Source organism: Spermophilus citellus (genome assembly GCF_964194105.1).
Source record: "Spermophilus citellus genome assembly, chromosome: 5".
Classification (NCBI taxonomy): Eukaryota; Metazoa; Chordata; class Mammalia; order Rodentia; family Sciuridae; genus Spermophilus; species Spermophilus citellus.
The window spans coordinates 170,204,408-170,226,778 of NC_138186.1; the positions used below are offsets into that span (position 1 = coordinate 170,204,408).

The window sequence follows — 22,371 nt, forward strand, 5'->3', positions numbered from 1 at the left end:
AGAGCACTTTATGTATACTGGATATGAGTCTTCTGTCCAACGTATGTGTTCCCATTCTCTTTTACTCTTTGGACCAACAGAAACCTCATGGTGAGAGACATTCTGACAATTTTTCTTCTGTCGGTACCTTCTTATGTACCTCTTAAGAAATATTTCCTGCTCCAAGATCACAAAACCTTCCCTTATATTTTCCTCTAAACACCTTATTGTTTCCCTTTCCCAATTTGATCTGAAATCTATCAGAAATTGATTATTTTGTGCCATGTCCAGATGTGTTGTTCTGGAGGACGGTTCAGGGACGGCGCTGTGGAACGAGGTACCTTGTTTGAGGTTAGTCACCTCTTGTAGGCCCTCTCTAATCTTCTCTTCCACTCATGGCTTTGTTCTAACCTGTCTTCACCGAAGATGGATTTCTTCTGGTGTGCCTCCATTTATCGCACATATGCTAGGTTAAGAAAAGGGAGGAATTTTCTGGAATTGAGAAGGCATGGCTCTGATTTTAAGATTTGTGGCTGGTACTTTGTATATTCTAAGAATACGTAGATATTTTAGGTGTGTGGAATGTTGCTAATTTTCACTCCTAAGAGTCAGAGGGTGGTAGGGTCAGAATCCAGGAAACAGAGTGGCAGCAGACTGGATCTGTGGGGCACCTGGCAGGCACGCAGGCGCGCACATCTACACTGCGAAGATATCTGCTCTGCTGCCGGGGGTTTATGCCAGGCCACAGTTGCATGGGCTTCTTCCCAAAGTCTCAGGCCGTTAGATACTGTGTTGATCACCTGACAGATGGACAGCAATGACCAAAAAGACATGCGCTGTAGTTAAATTTCAGCAAAGGTGAATTTTGGTGACTAGCAGAGCAGCCAGGATCTGTGTTTGCTTCGGAAAGAAAAGGCTGTAAAATCAGAGGATCTGGGTTGATTGGCTAATCTTGTACCTTTGGGGGAGTTTGTAAAGTCCCTAAATGTTTTCTATTGACTGCTAAAAATTTTCTCCAAAATGCTATCAGAAATTGATTATTTTGTATTAGGTATGCCTGGCCTTTATTCCCCCCCCCCGTGGTGCAGGGATGGCTTGTCAACTGCTCTGTTTCAACATTATCAGTGCAGACTTGGCTGAGGGTGCAGTGTGGACCCTTCTGTGTGAGATGTAGGGCATGTGGCATTGTGATGAGTTAACTTCAAGTGGCCCTAAATGGTGTTTTGGTAAATTGGTTAATGTTTATTGTAAAAAGTGTAAGGTTATAGGACTTTTACTTTACAGCATGTGGGCCTATTGTTTAGGTTTAATTAGATAAAGTGGCAAAACAATGATCATTCTGTACAACAAGAAGATTGTGCTGTTAGGGATATGAGCATGATTTTTAACAGAACCATGGACCGTGTCAGAGGCAGGCTCCCAGCCTCTGTCCCTTCCTGTGTCTTTCTCTCTACTCTATGGATAATATGAGTGTGTCCTGCATTTTTTCAGTGTCTTTGGGAAGAGAAGCAGGGGTGAGGGAGGAGCAGCCTGCTCCTGCTGGGCCAGGGAGGGAGCTGGGGCGGGAAAAGGAGCAGGTCGTGGAAGCCCGGGAAGGGGGTTTTCTTTAAGGGGTCCTGGCGCACAAATGCAGGCAGTGCCAGGTACGCAGGCTGGTGCCGGCAGAGCTCAGAGACCACATGGGGACACAGCCTGAAATGGGAGGTGGCACCAGGCACACCTGCAAATGCAGCTTATAAAATGGAAATACGCTTCATGCTGCCTCTCGGAGACATTTAGGGATGTCTGGCCTTCATTAGGACACCCATGTGGTGCCCAACACCAAACTGCCTCCCCAGCTGCCCACCAGGGCAGGCAATGACCCATGGGGCCTCCCAGGCACGCTGCCCACCAGGCCCAAAGGGTTACCAGGCTTTTTTAACTCACAGGGAAGGAATTTAAGACAAGCCTCTTGTAAAGACAGCAAACCATAGAGAGGACCAGGAGGAGCCATGGAGGCCTTCCCACCGTGGCCAGTTTTCCGCTTCTCTAATTTGAGAGAGTGTGGGCACTGCAGAGACTTACCACGGGGACATTTGCAGTGGCTTTGTGAAAAGCTGACTGTTGGATACTATTCACACTGTGGCCAGCTTCCTTGGGTTCACCTTAGGTGTGTTCTCCCAAGGCCACCTTCCTGCACACTCTAGTCCTGCCTGTTGGCGAGGACAGTGGACACCTGGGAGGCTGCTTCTCAGGCAGTCAGTCAGAAGACAGAGAGGCTCCCGCGAGGAGGAGGGCTGGTGCGGAGGTGGGGGCAGAGGAGCGTTTCCTGACCCAGCCTCCTGGTGCACAAAGGGGTCTGCGGGGTCTGGCTGCTGCTGGTGCCAAATTGCCCACTAAGGCGCACAGAGGCTGCCAAAGTACCGTCCCTGCATAATAGGGATGTTTGTCTTTGGGAAACACTTTAAGTTCTGCTGCTGGGGTTTCCAGGGCATGAGAATTTCCAGGCCTGGAGAAAGAATAAAAAAAAAAAAAACCCACAAAACAGTCCTTTTCTTTGGTGACTGCCCCCAGCCTAGGGCCGGCTTTGTTTTTAGCTCAGAGATTGTCTTTGATCCAAGCCAAGGGAACAAAAGCGGATTATCTCACCTTTAAATAGAGGGATTTCAGCAGAACCATTGAAGAGTTGGGGGGAGGAGAAGCTGGAAGCCGCCAGGATGCCCCCCTCCACTGTCCCAGGGCAACTTGCCACCAAGGAAGTGCATGAGAAAGGACCCCAGGCACAGAGCAGTCCTCTCCACAAACACTGAAGACATTCTTTAGACTGTGTCTGTAGAACAGGGAGACTGTAGTTAAGCAGCTATATTAGTCCACTGGTGAGGGGAGACCCCACCACCAGCAGTTGATGTGTTCTGCATGTCCAATGTATCTGGACAGCTAGGTTGGCTAAAGGTGATTTCTCTCTGCTGTCTTCACATCCTGGTACCTAACATGGACCCTTTCTCTCAGGAAGGGGTCACCCTTGGCTGGCTCTGAATCTCTGCTGTCCAAAGAGGAGGTGGATCCTTTGGATCAAGACGGGCTCCTTCTTCTTCTTCTTCTTCTTCTTTTTTTTTTTTTTTTTTTTTTTTTTGTGTGTGTGTGGTGCTGGGGATTGAACCCAGGGCCTAGTGCATGCGAGGCAAGCACTCTATCAACCGAGCTCTATCCCCGGCCCTTGGGCTTCTTATTGTATGGGTGATACCTATAGAAATTTATTCTGACCTTTTAAAAATAGACACACACAAACACATCCACACACCTGTCTTCTAATTTATGATTGAAGATATGTAAATTTGTCTCTTGTGTATTTTAGTGATAATAATTATTGACCACTTATTGGGAATTTTATATTAGAGACAGTACTAGCTGATTAAATTCATCATCTCCTTTCATCTGCATAGCATTCTTGTGAGGGCGGTATTATAACCTAACTTCATAAGATAAGAAAACTGAAACCCAGTCATGGATATGCCTTAGCCAGGTCTGTGCAGTAGATGGTGGTCTTGGTATTCAGTCCTAGGATTCCTAGCTTGCTCACTTCATGGGGTGAAAAATACCTCACACCTCACTGGTGCCCAAGGTCTGTGAGTGTTTTAGTCAGCTTCTTTGCTCCCGTGACTAAAAGACCTGTCTAGAACAACTCTAGAGGAGGAAAAGTTTATTTGGCGACTCACGAGTTCAGAAGTTCCACTCTATAGAAGGTTGGCTCTATTCCCAGAGGCTGAAGGTGAGGCAGGACATCATGACGGAAGAGTATGGTGGAGGGAAGCAGCCCACATGATGATCAGAAAGCAGAGAGACTCCACTTGCTAGTACAAAATATATACCCCAAAGGCACATCCCCAATGACCCACCTCCTGCAGCCACACCCTACCCACCTTCAGTGACCACTCAGTTAACCCTGTTCAAGAGATTAAGTCACTGATTGGGTTAAGGCATTCATAACCCAATCATTTCTCCTTTGAACTTTCTTGCATTGTCTCACTCATGAGCTTATGGAGGACACCTCACATACAAACCATAGCACAAGGTTACCTCTACAAGGGACAGACAGAGGTCCGTGGTGGCAGGTACCATCTTAAAAGTCAAAATGCTTTTTTCCTGATGCTATGCAACAAAACCCAAGATGCACCTGCAGCTTGCCACAGGAGGGTGATTCCCGCAGTGATTATGTGAGATGATGGGCCACAAGAGGCACCCAGCCAGTGGAAGGGTGAGGACTGATCTATCAGAAATGGAGATGCTAAACATGTTCTTCAGAAATCCATCTTGGATAATAAAGTTGCTTCTTGTGAAATCCGAGGCTTTGTGCCAAGGGTGGACAGATCCCTCTTAAACATTCAAGCACAGATACTCAGTAAAATGTGTTAAAAACTGACAAGAAAAAAAAAAAAGTACTCTGAACCTGCTCAGCAAATTCAGAGGAAGCCCATGCTGTGAGACTCTCAGAACATCACCTGAGGTCAGCTCTCCGACTCCTGCGGTGGTAAACAGGGCCACGTTCTCCTTGGGATTGAACCAGCTTGGCACTTTTTTCATTTTCTTGATTCGCTGTGTACCATTAAACTTTTTATGATGTTTTGTTTATTTGACGGACAAGGCATTAAATTCAAATTACAACTTGAATGAGATTTACTCAGTTCAGTTCTCATTGTGGGAATGTCTCATTATCCAAGTTCAGATTTCTAATGTAAATGAATGACCCAGACCCTAACAGCAGGTTTAAAAAGATTAGGTTGGTTTGGTTGCCCCCAAAACATTTTTGTGCTAAAGTTGTGTTTTGATTGTATCTATTTCTCATTGATGGACATTTTTGGAAAAGGGCCTGAGAAATATTAAAGTGTGTGTGTGAATGTGTACATTTCCCCAAGTAATAAAATTGATAAAGTGTCCCTGTTTGGCCCCAAGGTATAATTTGTTATTTCACTGTTGATTACTGACATTACATTTTCAGTGGAACCTGCACTTGTGTCACACAGTGTACATAATGCTGTTTCAAGCTGGGCCAGGAATGTCTGCAAACCCCTACTTGTGCTGAATCTCAAGTGGGTGGTTTGTAGCTCCTCACCCGCTCCCGCCTTGCTCTTGGGTCATGGACTTTGAAGCAGAAGTCAAATGTGTAGAAATAGCCTTTATTTGCCACTAATTCAAATGGAAATACTGTTACTCCATTTTCTCCCTTTCATCTGCAGATCAGCTTTTTGCTACGTTTTTAAAAGTGCAAAGGGAATCTTCTTGGTGGGAGGTCCTGTGTGGTTCTTGAGGTCACACAGGTGGAGAGCTTCATTAGTGGTTTCTTAATTGTGGTCCCTGCCCCTCTCCCTTGATATTAGGATTTATTATTTTCTAGAAGTATAGTGTACCAGCAGATAAAACCAAAAGGCAATCTTTTTTTAAAAAATGAGAAATTGAATTTTTAATGTGAGTGGAGTAAACTGATTTCAGTTTCAAAAGGCAGTGAAAAAATTATAACTTGGGTACCTGTACCTTTGTTTCATATTTTGTCCCTTATGGAATAAGATAATTAAATTCCTTTTTTCTAGTTCATCCCACATATAGCATATGTTAATTTCATGCCTGAAACTATTCACTTCAAAAGCAAGCCACACAACATGACAGTCTCTCTAAAACTGATTTGCTGGATTAATCCATTTATAACTGAATGGACTACTAAGTGGAACTGTGGGCAGGTAGGACTTGGCTGGAGGAACTAGGTCACTGGGGGTGTGGCTTTGGGGACTCTGCCCCCAGCCTGCTCTGTTTGTGGGCTGCCATAAGCTGAGCAGCTCTTCTCTGCCATGACCTTCCACCATGATGCTCTGCCTCTCCTTGGGCCCAAGGTAATGCAGTCAGCAGATCATGGCCTGAACCCCCGGAACCAGGAGCCAAAATAACCTTTTTCTCCTCTACGTTGTTCTTGTCAGGTATTTTGGTCACAGCAACAGACAACTAACGTACTGAAAACCTGACAGCCTTCACTGAAGCCTGTTAGAGCCATGGTTATATCAATCACAGGTGATGGACTCGAAAACCAGCCAGGGGAGAGACACCAAGGACCATCACTGGGAGGGTTCTGCCTGTCAAGATGTGACCCTCCCAGGTGAATGGTGACATTAGGCACGGAGTATTGCCTAGTGAGCGAGCGATCACTCAGGCTTTGTGTTCAGGGTTTTCCATGGGACCTCATTATGTAGACGTGGTTCATTGATTAATGATCCGTGTGGCTGAACTCTATCTCCAGGAGCTCCCTCCCTGGAGATTGGGCTGATAGCACCTGTCTGAGTGGCCCACCTTGAGTCACCTGGGGAACATAAACCACAGTGATCCAAGAACACCATGAATAACAAAGGCACACCCCACTCCAGGAATCAGAAGTGTGTAGAGGTTAATCCCAAAGGGCTGAGGTTTAAGGCCAGACCTCTCTTTGGCTAAATTCCTTCTTACACAGATGGGGAAACAAGTCCAAGTCTCATCCCACATGTCCTTGATATTCTAGGGAGGAGACACCCAGACTAAATCAAATGGGAAAAACATACATTATCATCTGGCTATATTAGGGGATATGGGGAAAAGCATGTAGGAGGAGGAGACAGAGAGGATGAGGTTGCAAAGGTTCTCATTTTAGTCTCTGTGAGCAAACAGGCCTCTGTGAGAAGACGCTGTCTCATCCAAAATGGGAAGAAGTGAGGGAGAGGGGCAGGTGGACTCCAGGCATGGGGAGAAGGACACACAGGAGAGAGCTCAGCCAGTGTCAAAGACCTGAGGCGGAAACCAGAAGTGTGCCTCAGGTGCCCAAGGACAGCAGGGCAGAGGAGGGTGAGCGAGAGGGAGGTGGGGGAAGATGGGCTAGAGAGCCCTGCAGAGGATTTGGAAACAGAATATTTGCACATCACCGCCCTTGGCCATGGTCTAAGTGATACAAGTGCTACCAGAGAACACACTCCAAACTGTAACTGCTCATGATCCTGTAAGGATTCTCTTCAAAATTGCCTGGAAGGTAGCATGGGTGGACACAGGACACCAGGGAGGAGGTGGACACTGTGATCCCCAGAAAGGGATACCAAGGACTTAGACTAAAGCAAGAATGTGTGTGTGTGTGTGTGTGTGTGTGTGTGTGAAAACTAGCCAGATCCTGAATGCATTTTGAATGTGAAGCTGCAGGATTTTTTGATGGATAAGAAAAGGGATATGGGAAAAAGGGAAGAGTCAGTTGTAGTATTTTCAGTCTGAGAGCTTGGAAGACAGAAATTACTATTTGTAGAGATACTGAGACCTGCTACAGAAAGTGAGGATCTTTCTTTAGAACTGGTTAAATTTGGATAAAGGAATGAGGGTGTGGTTCAATGGTATATCACTTGCCTATCATGTGCAAGGCCATGTTTGGTCACCAGTCGCAGAGATACTACTACTACTGCTACTACTACTACTACTACTACTACTACTACTGCTGCTGCTACCACCACCGATGATAATAATAACAACAACAGGTGGCTTCTGAAGTTTGGAGATAGGTCTTGGCTGTAGAGAGGAGCCTAGAAGCCACTCCATGCAGATGTTGTTGAGAGCCATGAGTCTGGAAGAGGTCACAGGGGCGTGCAGATAGGAGGCAGTTGAGGAACTGAGGTCTTGGGCTCCCACATTTGAGCTTGAGGAATGAGGATGAATTATCAAAGAAGTCAAGGAAGAGTACTCAAATAGGAAGGGATGCAGAGATGCAGGTAGTCATGGTGTCCTAAGAGCCAAGTAAAGACGATATTTCAAGGAAAACTAGTGCCTGTAACAAGGCAGCTTTGGTAGCATGGGAAGGCAACATCTGCTCTGAGTATGAAGGAGAAGATAAGTTGAATGCTGGAGCTGGCAACTCCTTTAGGTAGTCTGATTATAAATGGAAGAAGACAGCAGTGACACAGCTGGATCTGTGTCAATCAAGAGAGTTTGTCACAGTCTGTTATGTGCTTTGGGGGAAGATTTAACGAGAAGCAGTGACTGCTGCAGCAGTGTCCCTACTCAGGTGAGAGAGAGGAGACCCAGTGCCTACAAGTGGGTTTGCCTGTGGCTGACGTCAGGTGGTGCCTTCCATCTGCGGGAACCGGGAAGAGAGACAGTAACGTGTCCAGCAATGGTCAAGGCAGAAGACACACATGGCGCCAGGTGCACTGCCCATGTGCTTTATAGACAGACATTTACTTTTTAAAATTCTCAGCAACTACCCCCAAAGATGGGCAGCATTGTTATCCCATTTTAGAAATGAGAAATTAAGCACAAGACGATTAAGGAAACTGAGAGAAAGCCTCTCCACCTCTCTGGCAGAGGTGGCATTGAAGTAGGTACCTGGACGGGATCTGGGCTTCAGTCACTTCAGGATACTGCCTGAGAGGAGAGGAGGGTGGGTGTCACCGTGTGGAAGACCTCCTCTAGTTTTCAGTGAATTAGTAACTAAGGTCACTGGACACGAGGGGGGATGGACGAGCAGATGAATGAGGTTTGCGAAGACCGAATAAGATATTGTGTTAGCTTTCTGCTGTGATAACAAAACACCTGACAATCAACTTACAAAGAGAAAGCATTTCTTTTGGCTCATGGTCTATAAAATTTCAATTATTTCAGGGCCCAGTGGCTTTTCAGACTGGGCATATGCTGCAGTGAAAACTCCCCACGTGGATGGAGATCAAAGAGGAGGAGACTCACTGTTCCCTCCCAGGGCTGCCCCCAGTGACCTGAAGACCTCCCAGTAAGCACCCTGTCTCAAAGGTTCCACTACCTACTAAACCTGGGGACCAAATCTTTAACCCAGGGGCCTCTGGGAACCTCCTAATCCAAACTCTAGCAGGTTGAATCATTAATCTTAAAGAGTGGAAGGGGGAGCAAATAGGAGAATAGGAATTATAGCCCACACTAACCAGGGGCTCACCTGAGTGAGGAGAGTGGTCGCAGACTTAAAACACCAGTTAAGGTGGAGTTGTACTTTCCCATCATGTTCAGCTGCAGAAGTGTGGGTGCAGTGTGGGTACCAGTTGGGGTTAGCCATGGTTTTCGTTTAGCTGAGAGAGAGAGAGAGAGAAAGTAAATTGAGAGTGAATTCCAGGGAGTGAATATAATAGCAGCCTATAAAATTAAAACTGTGTAAAAAAGTCAGGATGCCAGGGGAGCGAAAGACATTTAAAAAATAGACTTGTAAGTTTGGGCTAATAAAAACGAACACACCAGCTAATACTCCCTCTAGTGTTGAGCTGAGCTGAAAACCTAGAGGTGGGGGCAGGCAGCAGGATGTTTGAAACAGATTGCAAATGGTGGCTGTCCCTGTCATGTGGACACCTGGGGCTTGGTGAGGGAGTGAGTCAGGGGCAAGGTGGTAGAGAAGGTGCTGGGACATGGGATCAAGTAACAAAGGGGCTGAGCTGAGTGAGGCAAGATCATCCAGTTGAACATCCAAGCCACCGAGAAGGAGGGGGACAGTGCTGGGAAAATAGAAAGACGAGGAGCCAACTCTTGAAGGAGATGGTGACTCTAGCTGGTGATCGGTGATGGCCCCAAGGAGAAACAGTGGGTGCCCAATGACACGACCCAAAGGCTGAGACTTGGGGCCACGTGACATAGTTTTACTTTTTGGAGCAGCTCCCCTGTAGCATTGACCTGGGAAAGCACACTTGGGCTAGAAGAGGAAACGCTGCTCACCTGGTGTGCAGATCTCTTGGGCCATGCCAGTTCCCAGGACGTGGCTTCTCGTACTGGTGAGATGCATGGCCATACTTGATTTCCTTTTGATTCTACCCCCGAGTCTGTTGTCAGTCCCAGATCAAGTTCTTCATTTAAAAATTCCCCCAAGGCATATTCTAGGACTCCATATAGGAAAGCAGATTCCAAATGGGGTTGTCAGACCCTGGAGGGATGGTGGAGTATGTACTGGAAGAACTTCAAGCCACCATTGATGTTCAGACATCCTGGTTGTAGCCATAAATTTACCCAAAAGGGCATTGCATAAGAAAATAAGAAGTTTTTTTTTTTTTTTTTTGGTTGTGTTTTTTTAAGTCTGAGGATTATACCAATTCAGTGGAGTTGACACATATGAAAACTAACGAGTCAGAGATGAAAAGGCAAAAAGTTGAAGAAGTTGGGGTATGATTCAGTACCTCGTTGATCTGGTCACTGACCGTAAGTGCAGTGGTAGCCCTTGAAGGAAGCTGTGATTATAGATAGACAACAAGGCTTGATAAATCAGCACTAGCTAATTCTCCATTATTACTTATAGGAATACATCAAACTAGTTGAGGATTTGATCTCATTTGATATAGAGAAGTCAAATGGGCTTCATTTTCATACCTTATCCATAGTATCTTTCAACCTCAGTGTTGAAAAAGATCCTGAGGGTAGTGCTGTGATGGATTAATAATGTCTGCTAGGGCAATTCACGACTGGCCAGCTGATCGTCCTTCTCTTCTTTTTTTCTTCCCTCACCCCCTCTTTCTTTCTCTCTTTCCTGTTAATTTAAGCAGTTGGGTGATCTAAATAGGAAGTTGATGAGAAAGCTGATCCAGACACATTAAGAAAATCGCCAACGTCGCAATACACCTGAGCTGTAGAGTGAGGACAAGAACTCGGTTCTCTTCAGAACTTCATGGGAATCACAGCAGCACAGGTTCTCAAAGCCGTCTTCCAGGTGAGTCCGTGAGCAAGAAGAGCTGTGATAGAAATGACACTCCATGGGAATCAGAAACAGCTGGGCACTGTCCCGGGTGCTGCCATGATCTGCCATGCATGACGAATCAAGATGATGCCCATGGAACTTGTTTTCAGATGGCCAAATGAGACATTTGTGCCCAGTCACTTACATGAAAATTTCCAGCTCTGAAATTCAAAGGAAAGAAAAAAACAAAAACAAAAACCAACCAACCAAACACAAACAAACAAGCAAGCAAAGGTCAGACTCCCCCAGCACTTCCTCTCTGGTCTCCAGGCCCTCATGGCTTCTGTTATATGCAAAGGCAGATGTTTTGTTCTCTGTCAGGCTTCCATTGCCTCTGGATGAATATGATCATGTGCCTTCATACTGTATTTCACCTTCCTGTTTATAGAAGGGGAAATTATGGAGAAGAGCAAAGGGCTCTTCCTCTAAAACTACACTGGTTAAGAAACTTCTATTTTATCTCTCACATCATCATAGCAGCACAACACATGTGACAGATAGTATTATTCCAATTATCCAAATGAAGTTCCAGAGGCTTAGATGTGATAGCACCTTCGTCAAGACACAATGCTGGAAAATGTCAGCATAGTGTACATCTGAACACCGATCTCTTGCAAAATACCCTTTTTATTGCACTATGCTGCTCCTTCCAACAAAGCCTGAGGAGCTGTCAGCCTGAAAGACCTGAGTTCCAGACTTGGCGTGGTTAGACTGGAAAGCTGTTTTATTTTCCCTTAAAATTCAGCTTGGCCTTGTGCTGTGAAGCCCTTTTCCCATGAGTGCATTGTAGTTTGCATACTAAAACCACAGAATTGGGAAGGTCTGTCACTGAACTGTGTGCCTCCATATCATAGGAAAATGCCTACTGCTCTCATGATCACTTTGGAGACTTTTCCAAGAGCTAGGCTTGGAGCTTTTGCAAGTCATTGTGGGAAAGGCATTTGTGAGCAGAGCCTCCTAGGGAGTGCAGTCATCAGCTCCTGCCCCATGCAAGGATCTTTCAGAGCCCCCGCAGGAAGCTGGATGGTGACTCAGTGAGCAGATGCAAATGGTATTTGCTGTAAAATCCCTCTGGGGGAATCTTGAGCTATCACAAAACAACTCTGAATTTAAGCAAAGTAAATTGTGGAAGAAAAAGCTGTTCATCAGCCCACACTTGGGTTTGCTACAGCAGGAAAGCTTAAACTTCTCCATTTCCTCCCTATTAAGAAAATAATTGAAGCTAATTTTCACTCTTACACATAGCGTTTAGTTCTCTCTTTGAGGTCTTGGATGCAGGTAGCGCTAGGAGCATCTGAGACAGTGAATGAGGCTTTCTCTGACATCCTGGTGGTGCGCGTCGATAGAAACCTCGGAAAGGGGCAGCAGAGCCAAGAAGGAAAATTGCAACAAGCTCTAACCTGAAGCTGCCCCTGCTGGGAAAACTAATTTTAGGTATTATTTCTGGATCCTGTGCTTAGGAATTGGTGTCAGGCTTAAGACTTTTAACATACACGTTTGAACATACATGCAGAGGAAGGCCATCACAACCTCTACAGCTTCACAGGTCTGTTACAAATAAGAGCTACCCAGAATTTTTTCACTGTCACTGCTGTTAATAACTTAGAGAAGTCATAACCGGAAAATAGAATTTCTTTCAAGCAGGTGTCCATGTGCTTAGCTCCTAGGGGAACGTGATGCTCACAGACCAAAACAGAAATCCCAGGGGACCCTTCTGGAGCAGCCTCAGACGTGAAGGCTTTGGGGAGGATGATCCGGAAACAGCAGACACATTTGGGAGTCTATGTCATGCCCATCTGGTAGGCCGATGTATCCTCTGGGCTCTCTGATTGCTTAAAAAAAATCTGCAGGAGATTTCATATTGGGCTCAGCCCAATCAGTTAATAATCCTGAGAAGGATTGCTGTTCCTCTGTATTAATTGCTTTTCCCCTTAGATAATACACTCCAAGTACTTTACTCCAGCACCTGGTATGTGGTCAACAATGTTAACCACCATTTCCTGTTCATTTAGTGCATGGTTTGGATCCCATTGTGTTCCATGCATGTATCTTGCATGTCGGGGCACAGATAGAAGTCATGTGGATGTGCCCAGGAGTGGCTCAACCTTTCTTTCTCAGCAGTTGGCACAGGGTGGTAGTCCATGTGGAAGACACTGAAAGGGCGTGAAGTAAGGGAAGGAAGTCACTGCCATCCCCTGCTTCGCCAGGCTCCCAGCCAACCCTGCAGGTTTCTGATGCATCTCTCTAGAGAGGCCCACCCCTCACCCAGTTGCTTATCTTCATCCTGGCTCATCCAGACTCGAATGCAGCGTCCTTTCTTCCATACATAGGCTCTAGCCAGGCAGTGACGAGCCATCAGCCAGCCAGGAAGCACCCCATCGCTTTTGTACTGGTGGGACCTCCTGAAACTTCACGGTGCCTTGGCTGGAGAAAGCCATGCTTTGTGCTCAGGTTTCTTCCATGGAGTCCTGTCTGGGGTCCTTCCTGCAGCTCCCTGCCTCCTCACAGGCCTGCGAACACCTGTACCTTGTCCGTTGTCTCTGCTCTCCCTGGCCTGGTGCCTGCCAGCTCAGTGTTCACCTCTTGCTGGATTAATCATGATGCTCTTGATTTCTCTGGGAAGTCTGCTCCGGTGCCCAGCAGGATCTCTGTTCCCTTTGCTTTTGCCTCTTCATTGTCACTAAAATCAGTAGAAGTGGCTTTGAGTTTAACAACAAATGCTTACTTTGCATTCTGTTTGGGGCGAGGCAAGATGACCAAAGCAGAGGTCAGACGCATGGAGGGAAGGCAGTGCTGGTCTCTTTCCGCTGGACCCCTTCTGTCTCACGAATGCCTTCTGTGGTGAGGAGCGTCCTCCTCCTGCCACCTGAGCAGGGGGCTGTCCTGAAGCTGGGCTATTCTCCCTGCGTCTGATCATGGGCTGTGAGGAATTTGGCCCCATTCATGCAAGTGTGCTAGCTGGGAGTATTTTCTCAGACTTAGGATTTGAAAGGTACAGGTACCTGGAGTATTGGCAGCACCCTGTGTGCTTATTAGAAATGCAGAATGTCGGGCCTTACCCCAGTCACACTGAGCCAGGATCTACAGGGCAAGAGGAGTCCATGCGTGTTGAACATGACTAGCCTTGTGTCATCTGTCACAAAGCTAGGCAGAAACCAGCTACCTTTAAGGTCTTCAGAATGTTTTCTGAAGTACAGTCACTGGGTATCCTCAGATCAGCTCCAGGAGCCCCAGAATACTGAGATCCAGAGGGGTCAAGTCCCTTACATGTAGTATTTACATGTGACCTACGTGCACCCTTGTGCACTTGAAATCACCTCTGGATTGCTTGCAATACTTAATACAATGTAAATGCTGTGTATATAGCTAGTGTGTTATATTGTTTAGGGATCATGACAAGGAAAAACGTCTGTAGGTGTTCAGTACAGACCCAACTAAAACAGTATTTTTGATTCACAGTTGGTTGATTTATGGAGGTAAAGCCTAAAGGCATGGAGGGTGACTTTTGTGTTCACCTTGTGCATGAGTGACGCACTAACAGGACTACCATTATAGTTATGTTTCTAAAAACTGTGAGGTTTGCCTCAAAATTCACCAGATGCCAAAAGGAAAGCTCTCCATGTATATAAGGTCTAAACACAGTAAATATCAAGTGCAATTCTCATTTAAAAATTGGCATCTCTCATAAGTGCCCTGAGGAAATCCACCTCTGATCCTGCAGACTACATGAAGGAGATTGATTCTCTGTCTCCTCCACAAAGCAAGACTGACCGACATGGTTGGTCCTCTCAAACACTGCGGTGGGCCTGGGGCCTCCCAGTGACGAGGAGGGCTTAGCTGAGCCTCTCCTGTTGGCTCTGAAGGGTGACTTTGAGAAGAAGAGTGAAGATTTTCCAAGTTGTAGCTAGTGAGCGCCTGAAGGCAGCGCCGGTCCCTGAGGGTGAGGGATGGGTTCTGTGCAGAGTGACCGGGTCTCCCTGCAGGGTGCTGCAGGAAAGGCACCAGGACGCAGACTCCGGCTCTGTAGCATTTGTGAGCTTCAGAAGGTCACTGAGTCACTTTGCAAGGCTGGCGCTGTACCACCGGCTGGCCTGGGAGACCCTGGCCACAGCTTGGTCCCTCTCCCTGCACAAGACGGAAATGTGCCTGATAGTCCTACGACAGCTCTACCATCCTGATCTGGAGTCATTAACCTCAGACCACAGCCAGAGAGGCGACACTGACTTTGTAACCAGGGGACGGAAATGTCCTTTGCTTACCTAATATTCCCTATGGCTTCCAGCAAATAAGCTATTCTTCATGGCTGGTCCTGGGTCTTAGCATAATGTTATCCTGATTTATATACAAATTCCCCCATTTTGCCTTGAGGTGGCTGTGCTTGGCGCTGTGTGAAGTGATCCATATCTCTGCTGTTTCTAATCCATTTGTAAAACCATTTATAAGCCGATTGGGGAGGAAAGGTGGTCTATAAAAGCCTGGTGATGATAATGATTGTGGCTCGTGAGCAAGGAAAGATAACTAGGCTGCCCAGCAGGGCAGAGCAGCCTGCCTCCTCCCTGCTTTCCTGTTCTCAAATGCTCTCTGACCAATTGATATTTAAAACAGGAAAACTCCCCCCGGAAAGCTTCATGTCTGATTGCCAGTCCTAATCAGCACAGAAAAACCATATGGGTCTAAAGGGTTGGGATTGCGGGCTGGCTGGCGTGCACTGGCTGTAGTTTTAAAGTTGTCTTCAGGTGGGGGTGGGTGGGGGGGTCCTCTCGGGTTCCATCCTAAAGAGGACAGCAGCTCCCTTGGGATGCTCAGGAACGAAGCACCTTTTGGTCTGGAGAGAACTGTGATGGTGTCCTGGGCCTTTGGAACTTCATGTCTGAAATACCACTCTTCTTCTATCACTTTGCTCTCCTTTAGAGCTGTGGCCAAGACCAAGCTGAGGGGAAGCCTTGCAGGCAGAGGCCAGGCAGTGACCTTGGCCTCCGGTCACCCTCACCATGGTGCTGGCTGTTAATTCACGTCTGTGGTGTGCCTTCTCCTCTCTCCTGTCTTCCCTTCCTAGTTCCAGGGCAACCCTTGGAGTCCATCCGTCTACCTGGTTCCCTTCGGATATCAGGAGGAGTGTGAGGGAGGGGACCAGTCGTGTGTGGAGGTCTAGCTGCTGAAGTCCCTGGAGTGACTCAGAAGGGATTTGAGGACTGGACAGGTCCATGCAGCCAGGCTGGAGGATAGAGATCCGTTCTCTCTGCCTGCTGCTCAGGAGATGTGACCCCTACTCCCACAGTCAGTCACCCAACAATACGCCTGGTTCAGGGCAAAGAATCATATTTTTACCAGAGCATTTTATATTCGTGTGTGAATATTTCACAAACTTTATATCTGCCATAAACATTTTTTTGCCATACATTAAACCAGCTTGCACAGCCTCCCCTCTGTGGCTTCAAGGGAGCCTCTTTTTATTCTCATACATAAAAAAATGTATTCCTGCATGTGCACTCCCCCCCTCCCACAGGCACACGCACATAGAGTCTGACTTTTGTGCTACTGTAACAAAATACCTCAGGCTGAGTGACACACAGATATTAGAGGCCCATTGGAAGCACAGTCAGGAGGCTGGAAGTCTGAGACCAAGGGCCACATCTGGGGATGGTGTTCTTGCTGTGCCACCCCAGGGTGGACGGCATCAGTGGTGAGCAGGCAGTCACAGGTGTGAGACAAAGAGGGGGCTGTGCTGGCTTTGCCACAAGCCCACCTTCCTGCGATGACATCAGCCTCTGGATGAAGGCAGAGCTCTCTTAGGGACCTAAGAACTTAAAGGTCCCTCTCCACTCTGCTGCCCTGGGGACGATGTTCGAGTACCTGAACTTGTGGGGACACATTCAGACCACAGGGCGTGCCACACACTCCCCCGTGGTACGCATCAACACCTGGACATTCCTAAGCACTTTAGCTGTGAATCAAGCAGAATTCAGTCTGGGTTCTGTTTTGGGTGTATCAGATAACATGAGCCCATTCTTGCCCTTCTCAGGGGAGCACGGGAAGGAGGTGAGGAGCTGCCGGGCACAGGGGGCACTGCCCTGCGTCCTGACCTGCTCCTTCTTCTGAGGTTCTCCTTCTCTGGCGTCCCAAGGACTAAACCCACGTGCAGCAATGCCCTCACCTCTAGGTGTGCCCTCAGCTCTCAGGTGGACCAGTACAGACACTGATCCACTTCACTTCCTGAGCTACTCTTTCTGCTTTTTTTCTTTCTTGCAGCACTCAGGATTGAACCCAGGTCCTTGTGCACTCCAGGCAAGGGCTCTACCACCAACCCACACCCAGCCCTCCTGGCCTGCTCCCTTCACCATGTCTAGAACCTGCTCACGGATCATCCTGGCTGGAGGGGAAGGCATCACAGAGGACCCTGCCCAGGAGGCAATGTAAGAGATGCAAGGAGTTCCTGTTCATGGGCATCTCTTAGGCCTAGGAGATGTATGAAGGGAATGTCAAGGGGTTATTTCATTGAAGACTTCATTGTGATTTTAAAAATTAACACAAATGCATGAAAAATCAAACAGTACAAAATGATATACAACAAACTACTACCCTCCCTGTCATTCTTGCAATTCTGTGGCCCAGAGAAGACCTTTCAGTTTTTCTGTGCTCTTCCAGGGTTGGCCCACGAGGAGCAGGCAACGGGGTGGATACATGAATGAATGTCATCCCTCATTTTTTTTTTTCTCAAAGAATAGCACATTGGGCTGGGGATGTGGCTCCAGCGGTAGCGTGCTCGCCTGGCATGCGTGCAGCCCGGGTTCGATCCTCAGCACCACATACAAACAAAGATGTTGTGTCCACCGAAAACTAAAAAATAAATATTAAAATTCTCTCTCTCTCTCTCTCTCTCTCTAAAGAATAGCACAGTATTCACTTTTCTGAACCTTTTTTTTTTTTAATTTCATGTAATCTGGGACATTGCATAATGTCACTATATTAATACCACCTGTCATTTCTGATGGCCACAAAGCCCTCGGGATTATTAATTAATTGTGTTAGTTGGGGTTGGTCTGGACCCGGAAGTGTGCGAGCTGAAGCAGCCAGGAGACTGGGGGAACAGCAGCCGTGAGCCGGGGCCTGGTGCTGAGTCTGCGGTCTGCAGAGGCTGCAGTTCACACAAAGTGGAAGGGCTGGGAAGACTGGGATGTGTGACGGGGGGCAGACCATGTTTCTTTCCCATCTTATTTTTGACCACACGGCAGGCCTGCAGGCTGCTAGGCTGCTGCCCTTTATCTTGGAGCCAACTCACACCTGGCCAGGATTCAGCTCAGCCCTGCAAGAGGCCATGCGGTTGCCGGCTGCCTGCCACTCGGGCCCACAAGTCAGTGAGCTCTGAGGTGCATGCTGGCCTTACTCCAGCCCTCAAACCCCGTGACGGAGTCACGCTGCCCTCCACGTCTTGGACATTTCTCTGTGGAGAGCACTGGTCCAGAAACCCCCCAGGCAGGGAGTTCTGGGAAGCCTGTTCCAGCTCAGCTGGTCCACAGGGTCCAAAGCCTGTGCTCAGTCTCACATGGTGGAAAGGTACAGAGTCCCGCCTGCTGGGCTGAGGACAGCACCACAATGAATAACTCAGACATGCACCTTCCTTCACTGTGTCTGTAGAGCTGGAAAATGAAATCTTGGAGTGGAATTGCTGGGCTGGAGGACCTGTGCATTTTTATTTATTACATATTGTTAAATTTCACTCCAAAGAGGTTGTACCAATTCTATTCCTGTCATGATATGTGAGAGTTCAGATTCCCCGACACACAAATGTCTTATTCTACTTTTTGATCCTTTTGGATTCAATAGGTAAAAACAATAACAACAACAACAACAAATCACAGCTTTGATTTGCATTTATTTTACCAGGACATGTGTTTGAGCATCTTTAAAAATGTTAAATCCATTTTTATTTTTCCATACCGTGTTCAGCTGTTTTTCTATTATATTAGTGTTCCAGTCCTTGTGTTGATATAAGAGCTCACTACATGCTTGAAAGCTTTCCTGCTTGTGTAGATGTCAAGAAACTGTTGTTCCCCAGTTTATCTTTTATTTTTTCTATTTTTGTCTATGTAGAAATTTACTTTTATGACCTTACACTTATCGTATGTTAATCATACAGGGGATGGACAATCTGCCTTTCAAAACATTGTTAATTCTTCTTTTGTCACAAAAATTCTGAAATATATAGAATGTAATCCTGACCCTGCCCATGGGGAGATCAGAGTATAAAAGTCGGCCAAGTTGTACAGGGTCTCTCACTGACCACTTAGGGCCATCAGGGTCCCAGCCACAGACTTCCAGCACAGTCAGACTTGGGATTGGTATTTAATGCATGGGAACTGGTTTTCCAAGGTGGGACACAGTGCTGGGGAACCCGAGGAATGTGTCCTTCCCTGGGTCTAGCCATGGTGAGCAGAATCAGTTCCCCCAGGACTGGAGCAAAGGGGTGAGGTCATTACTGGATTTTGGAGAGAGGTCACAGTTGAGGAGAAAGGGGCCCCAAAGAGAAGCTGGAGGGGAACAGCCAGGGCACAGGCAGCCCTTTCTCTCTGCAAAGAACTGGAGGAACATCTCTATTCAATAGCACACCAAGGGCTGACCCCCACCGGAAGCCAAGGATGTAGGAGGCCACTCAGGCTTGGCTTCAGGTTGCCTCCAGAGCCTAAAGTGGGGTGGGGCCAGGAGAAGATGCAGCAAAACATCAGAGTGATCCGATTCAGCCCTGTCATTCTCCAGAGTCACCAGCCATGCCTCCTGCACAGCAAGACGTCAGGCAGTAAGTGAGGACTGATAGTGGGTTAGGTAATAAGGGTAGCATTTCATTGTTATTTGGGATGCAGCTACAAAAATAATAAATTGGCTTTTCCTTATTACTTTCATGGAAATAAAAATTACCTGACTCCTCAAGGTTGTGAAAGAGGAATAGGAGATCAAATATATTGATTAGGCCTGAGTAAAAATATATGAAAGAAAGACGAGGAGATAAAGGAAGGATGAAATCAAGAGACCCCAAAGCATGATTGCACTCCAGTGGTGGCGGCTGTTTTAAACAGTAGTAGGAATGACACAAGAACCTGAGGAAAACCTGCTCTTCCATGTGTTTCCTGTAGGAGAAGCTGGCGAGCACAGATGTCCATTTGCAGGAGAACTGTACAGAACCTGAACTCCCAGGTCAGACCCAAAGTTTGGCCTCAGGTTAAAAGAATGAGGATGCAGCAGGCAGGTCCTGGCACCTAGGTTCTATCTAGAAAGAAGGCTGACTGGCAGGCTCTAGCCTTTCTAAAATAACTTCCTTTAAAGACAATTTCACTCTCTTGCCGGCACCTATGTACAGGGTGTTATGCAAGGAGAATTGTGAGGTAGGATGGCATTCAAGGAAACTATGCACCTGTTCCCATGAGACATAAAGTCCTGGGCCAGAATCAGTGGGAACAAAATAGGGTACAGCGAATGACTGTTAGACAAAAATAAAAAAAAAATCAATGTCTGGGATTTGTAAACTCAGGGGAAAGATGTGGTGGCATCCAGACTTGTGGTGGGGAACAGTGGTACCCTGAGAAAACATGGACATCACTCACTGAGCCGGCTGGGGGACGAGCCACAGGGCTGTGAATGTGCTCCAGTCAAGGGGGCTTCAGATGGTTCTGGCAAAAAATCCTTTAGAAAGTTGGAAATAGAAACCCAGGATTTGGATAGAAATTGGATACTGAACGATCATTTCCAGAGACTTGATTTCAATTTTGACAGTGAGATAAATATGGCATGAGTTGGGGGTGGGGTGCTGAGGGTGGAAACCAGGGAAGCATAGAAACATGTCTCCCTAGACCTGAGCCCAGACGCAGAGACCTGCACAGAGCGAGGGCAAAACCACAGGGGAAACCACAGCCGTGAGCCTGCGTCAGGAAAAGTGTCATGTCTTCCATGCCAGCGGCCCATTCCTTCCATCATCCAACCTGTGGGTGGAGAGTTGGTCTTTTTTTTTTTTTTCTTTTTTTTATTGGTTGTTCAAAACATTACATAGTTCTTGATATATCATATTTCACACTTTGATTCAAGTGGGTTATGAACTCCCATTTTTACCCCGTATACAGATTGCGGAATCACATCAGTTACACTTCCACTGATTTACATATTGCCATTCTAGTGTCTGATGTATTCTGCTGTCTATCCTATTCTCTACTATCCCCCCTCCCCTCCCCTCCCCTCCCCTCTTCTCTCTCTACCCCCTCTACTGTAATTCATTTGGTCTTGATATCTGTATCTATCTATCTATCCATCCATCATCTATCTGTCCATCTATCTATCTATTTCTGGGGATTGAACCCCAAGACACTTGCCACAGAGCTACCTTCCCAGCCCATTTTTATTTTTAATTTTCAGAAGAGCCTCTCTAAGTTGCTGAGACTGTCCTCGAACTTGCAATCCTCCTGCCTCTCCTGAGTCGCTAGGATCACAGGTGTGTGCCACTGTGCCTGGTTTCATTTATTATCTTCACTGTCCATGGGGTCTGGAGAGATGGCCCCTCTTTCGTTCCTGGCATTAATAATTTGTTTCTTCTCTCTTTTTCCCTTTGTTAGCCTAGCTAGAGGTTTATTAATGTTATTGATTTTGTCAAAGAACGAGCTTCAGATTCCATTGATTTCCTTTGCTGTCTGCCTGCTCTCGACTGCGTGGATTTCTCTAACATGTGCATTGCTGTGGTTTGGATATGGTTTGAATGTGTCCCCCAGGCTTCAAGCGTAGGGCACTGGGATGAGTGTGGAGCCCTGGGAGGTGGGCTGAGTGGAAGGTGGCTAGGTTGCGGGGGGGTGGCTGCTATTGGAAGGGATTCATGCAGTGCCTGTGGGACCCCACTCAGTCTCATGAGAGCAAGTTGTTGTGAAAGGTCACCTGGGCCCGGACGGACTCTCTCTGGCTTTTGTTTCAGCATGGATCTCTCTCTCACCTGTGCCACCACTGTGGTGCCATCTGATATGCTGTGACACAGCCAGAGGTCCTCTCCAGAGCTGAGCATGCATTAGTGTCATACTCTGAGACCTCTGAAACTGCGGACTGTGTAGATCTTTTTTATTACAAAGTACCCAGAATCAGGTGTTTTGTGAAATAAATGTAAAATGTACTAACACGGCACCTGCATTTCAGTGATATTACTGTTCCTCTAAAGCACTGCTTTGGATGGGAACCATGAATTTCATATTCTAATTTTCATTTAGCTCCAAATAGTTTTATTTTTCTTAATATCTTAATTTTATTTATTTTTATGTGGTGCTAAGTATCGAATCCAGTGCCTCATATGTGCTAGACAAGCGCTCTACCACTGAGCTACAGCCCCAGCCCAGTAGTTTTAATTTGTCTTCAGCACAGCAGGGCAGCGCATGCTGACCCTGGAGCGTAGACAGGGGTACAAAGGCTGCCTTGTAACTGCTAGCCCGTTCCCCCACAACCCCACGACACACCTACCCACAGCACGCTGGCCACACACTAGTCCCACACATGTCTCAGCCCACCTCCTTGCAGGAGATACAACTACCTCTACCCTAGACCAGAAACCTGCCCAAGGACACAGCCAGCCGAGGTGCAGTCAGGAAGTTCTGTGGGTTCCACTGTTTTTGGAGCATCAGATTCTTTTGCTGCTGTTGCTCATTTTTCTTGTAAAACGAGGATAATAA

At 46.9% G+C, this 22,371-nt stretch overlaps 1 long non-coding RNA gene across 1 annotated transcript; it reads left to right on the forward strand.

Annotated features, from left to right (window-relative positions):
- Positions 1–10,499: 10,499 nt before the first annotated feature.
- LOC308650341 lies at positions 10,500–17,504 on the forward strand. The gene is made up of 3 exons (XR_014022319.1): positions 10,500–10,657; positions 12,345–12,483; positions 16,934–17,504. It is a non-coding gene; the product is annotated as an uncharacterized lncRNA (long non-coding RNA).
- The last annotated feature ends 4,867 nt before the right edge of the window (positions 17,505–22,371 follow it).